Here is a 4,834-nt window from a genome sequence, read left to right as displayed (position 1 = left end):
ACATCAAACTCGTGTTTTAGTTTTATTCTTCAAACTCTTGCGTTATTCTCGTCGGATATTAAAATTCGAATATTTTTATATATTCGCTAAGAATAACTCGCTTAAGAAGAAGAAGAAGTGGAGAAATTGTTCTCCTCGATAATATTCAAAACGATGGTGTTTTGATAAAAATGACAGAAAGTTATCCAAACAATGGCTGTTCGACGTTTTCTTTTCTCTTTTTTAAACCACGTATCTGGTACCACTATGATGTTATGTTATTTAATAATACGGCGCGAAGGTGTACACGTTGATAATTGCACGTCGATAAACGATAGTCGTCACCATGGTCGTCAATCTGATGATCTAATAGCCATGAAAACATCAGGAAGCGATCAAAGAGAGATGGATTTTGTAACGGCCCAATACAGCCGTATTCCAACTATCACGCTGGATATAATAATCTATAATAATCCTTGAATATGCAACGGAATCTTAGTCATGGTTACGATATTTCTTTTTTACCGAATTTTTTTTTTTTTTTTCTCCTTTTTCTTTTTCCTCTTTCTCTTTAAGATCGATCGCCTCTCAGAAGGCTGTTGCTAATGGAAAGGATCGATTTGTAATTGGATCTAATAAATGAGAAGACAGGTGTATCGACGAGTATGACAGCCATTTAATTTTCTATTCCATTACACGGGTATAGAGGAATGTTGTGCGGATAGATATTCTTGTTTGTATTAAAATCTTCTCGAGATTCTTCAGATTTTTTCCTTTCTTTTCTATCGATCCCATTTTTATCAGATTATTATCTCTTCTGGAATTATAAATTGATAAAGATTTACGATGATTTCGCGTGAACGAGGGACGAGAAAAATAATATTTCGATTCCAATTCTTCAATTCCTCCCTGTAATGTCTCTCGATCGAATAAAAGTTTATATCGATTCAGAATCCGAAGTGGATAAATACGAGTTTTTGAAATTTCCTATTTCACCAATAATCCAATAACAAATTTCTCTTCTCGAATTCAATTCGTAACGAACAATCCTTTGCTCGTTGAAATAACTCCCCTTTTCCTCTTTTTCTTTTCACTTTGCGCGCAAAAGAGAGAGAGAGAGAGAAGAAGATTTTTCACGAGGTCATCATCGTGATCGATGCACGAAGTTACTCCAGTTACCAGGTGTCGATGATCTAGGAAGCTGCTTACGAAGGCAAAACGGCCGGTCGGCGACCGGTCGTTCAGTGCCAAGGACACGGCAAGGTAGACACTGCACAATGAAACCCACACCATCGTGGAAATTCCTTCCAATTATGCCCGTTTACATTTTTATCTCGCAACTGTAGCGCCACCACGTTTCGCTCCCGGGGAAAAACAGTTTAGGTTAGCCGTGCGCGATTGTCTCGGTTTTTCTCACCGTCTAACACGGCGTGCCGGTGCAAATTCCTTCGTTGACGTTTACTGCTTATTGTTTATGGCAATTAACGTTCCCGTTTACGAGGCTGGATCTCGTTAAGAAAACGTTCACCAACCCCCCTCTCCAGATCGAAAACCACTTTGTGTACGTTGGATGTTGCGAAGAGGTTCACGATCGGATTAATTAGAATAATTCTTTTTTTTTTTGGATTAGAATTTTTAAACAAATTTTGTTGGACTTTGGAAGAGAATTGGATTTGGATTTTTATATTTTTAAGAACGAAGCAAACAAGAATGGTTTTTAGGAAAATCTCGTTAAGAAAACGTTCTAGATCGAAAATAATTTTGTGTACGTTGAATGTTGCGAAGAGGTTCACGATCGGATTAATTAGAATAATTCTTTTTTTTTTTGGATTAGAATTTTTAAACAAATTTTGTTGGACTTTGGATGTAGAAGAGGATTTGGATTTTTATATTTTTAAGAACGAAGCAAACAAGAATGGTTTTTAGGAAAATCTCGTTAAGAAAACTCTTCAGATCGAAAATGACTTTGTGTATATTGGATGTACGAAGAGATTCACGATCGGATTAATTAGAATAATTCTTTTTTTTTGGATCAGAATTTTTAAATAAATTTTGTTGGACTTTGGATGTAGAAGAGGATTTGGATTTTTATATTTTTAAGAACGAAGCAAACAAGAATGGTTTTTAGTAAAATCTCTTTAATAAAACTCTTCAGATCTAAAATGACTTTGTGTATATTGGATGTACTAAGAGATTCACGATCGGATTAATTAGAATAATTCTTTTTTTTTGGATCAGAATTTTTAAATAAATTTTGTTGGACTTTGGATGTAGAAGAGGATTTGGATTTTTATATTTTTAAGAACGAAGCAAATAAGAATGGTTTTTAGGAAAATCTCGTTAAGAAAACTCTTCAAATCGAAAATGACTTTGTGTATGTTGGATATACGAAGAAATTCACGATCACATTAATTAGAATAATTCTTTTTTTTTTTTTGGATCAGAATTTTTAAATAAATTTTGTTGAACTTTGGAAGAGGATTGGATTTGGATTTTTATATATTTAAGAACGAAGCAAACAAGAATGGTTTTTTAGAAAAATGGATTTATTGAATTTTGCGAAGAGAATATATGGGAGAAATATAATAATTGTTTCGTCGATGTGTCGAAGTACGAAGCGAGTCTTTCTTCTGGTTAACCAATATTTCCGGTCGATGAGGCCGGAAGTTTTCTTGATTGCGGCGAAAAGGGAGCGTACCACGAGGCAACACACCGTATTCCTATTCTTTATTCTTCGAGTCTTGCGTGTTTATTTAAAACGTGATTAAAAATTAACAACAAAGTGTTCCTTGTTTCGAATCGTTTTAATTTGAATTACGATTACTGGTATAATAAGATTAAAATTTAAATATCGTCGAATCATTTCACAAGAGAATCTCGTTCTCCCCTGTCTATAAATAACTCAATGTCCCGATGATTGTGCAACAAACACGCACCGTTTATCACCGTTATTTCTAATCGAAGCGAAACGTTAAGCTAGTCAAATTTTATTATTATACCGATGCGTAACAAATTTTGAAAATACTCGATCAAAATAATAATCGTAAATAATTAATATTTTGATCGATTTATTCATCATCGATCCAATCGTCCGACACTATACCAATAATATATTCGCAATAAATATATATATATATATATATCCCAACCGTTTCATACGAGCCAGACTAGACTTGAAACTCGAAGAAAAATTTAATCGCCGGGCATAATAATCGATCCTCTCGATGGACCGCATTCTTCTCTCGAGCTCGATCGACAAACAAGCGGCGATTAACATAATTGGCGGCCAACGATCGCCCGATGACACAGTGGATTACGACTCCTCTAAAAAACCCTAGAGGATACGGATTTCAAGGGAAGCGCGATGACGAATCCATAAATGTTTCTACCTCGCGGTTGGAAGGTCATCGACCAACCGGATAATCGTCCGTATAAATTTCTCGGGATAGATTATGCGAACGCGACACGTACCCGCTTTCGACGCGATGTCTCTCTTATTGTTGGATCGAAGCGGAATTGAGTTAAACGACCGCTCGCGTCGCGATTCGAAACGCGTTTTATAAGTGAAGTAGCTTGAAAGCTCGGGGAGAGGAGGAAGTTTTTCGTTCTATATTTTCTCCTCCCCTCTTATAAATATTAAGTTGATTAAATTTTCCATCCGAGACAGATGATCAATTATACAGATTATTATTAGATTTTGATTTGATGTAGAGGGGTTAAAAAGGAGAGGAATATTTGTATAATTAGTTCAACCGGGATAACGAAGGTGGAAACCGATTCCACGGCACAAAAGGCAGGAAGTATTTGCTCCATGATTTGAGAATATTCTCGCGTGTCTATAATAAATACATAGGTGCGCTCACATTATGAGCCACGCCTCTGGGATCTTTGTTCGTTCGTTGTTCCTCGAAACGGGATTTTTTTTTTTTTCAAGGGGATACAAGTTTTAAATTTCGCCCGATCTCGATAAGGGAAAAAATTTGGAAAAAATTCGAATAGATTTCCAGAAAGCTCGTCAATTATTCCTCCTTATAAGATGGCAATAATGCCGACACGTGCGATCGCTTTATACCAACCGATTAAAAATAGATACCACGCGAGGGCCATGGTGTATTCGTTGCATATAAATGCGTATCGCTGCAGGTCGCTACCCGATTTCAAGGAAACAGCTTCGTCTGACCTCCGTCGTCGCCGGCTATTATATATATATATATATAAGTGTTCGAGGTCCGTCCAACTTTGCTTCTTCGATTCTGACAGAATTTACCTTTCAGAGATTTCGATCCGTAAATTTTCATCAATTTTTTCCTTCTCCTTTCCACTCTCGTACAAGATCTGTATAAATAAATATTAACATTCATTCTTAACTTGAAAAAAGAAAAACAATTTTTGTTACAAAATAACGGAACAATATATCCAGAAAATTATTATCAACGTTTTAAGACCTTCCATGTTTAAAATGTCGTTTATTTAATTCGTACAATTATTCGAGAGGAAAAAGAAGGAATAGTCGAAACGATAATAGCCGACTAATAAATCTCCCTTCAAAACTCCATCAATGTCAGCTTACAGAAGACTGACCGTCTCCCTGGTCGAACAAAGGGCTCAATAAATATCAATAATACCACGACTAGTTCGAAAATTGTCCTTGTGAAATCCGTATCGATACCTATATATATATATATATATATTTATATGAATATATCTCTATATATTCTCTAGAAGAAACCCTATTCGAATCTATCCCAATAATAAAGCAACACGGGGCAAGGACAAAGGTATAAACGGACAAGGACGAGTTTAAGAAGGGAAGAAGAAGGAAAGAGGGTAGGGGAGGAAGGGAAAGAGAGAGAGA

Source organism: Apis dorsata, unplaced genomic scaffold (assembly GCF_000469605.1).
Source record: "Apis dorsata unplaced genomic scaffold, Apis dorsata 1.3 scaffold_352, whole genome shotgun sequence".
In the NCBI taxonomy this organism is placed as follows: domain Eukaryota; kingdom Metazoa; phylum Arthropoda; class Insecta; order Hymenoptera; family Apidae; genus Apis; species Apis dorsata.
Note: the sequence above shows the minus strand (reverse complement) of the source record.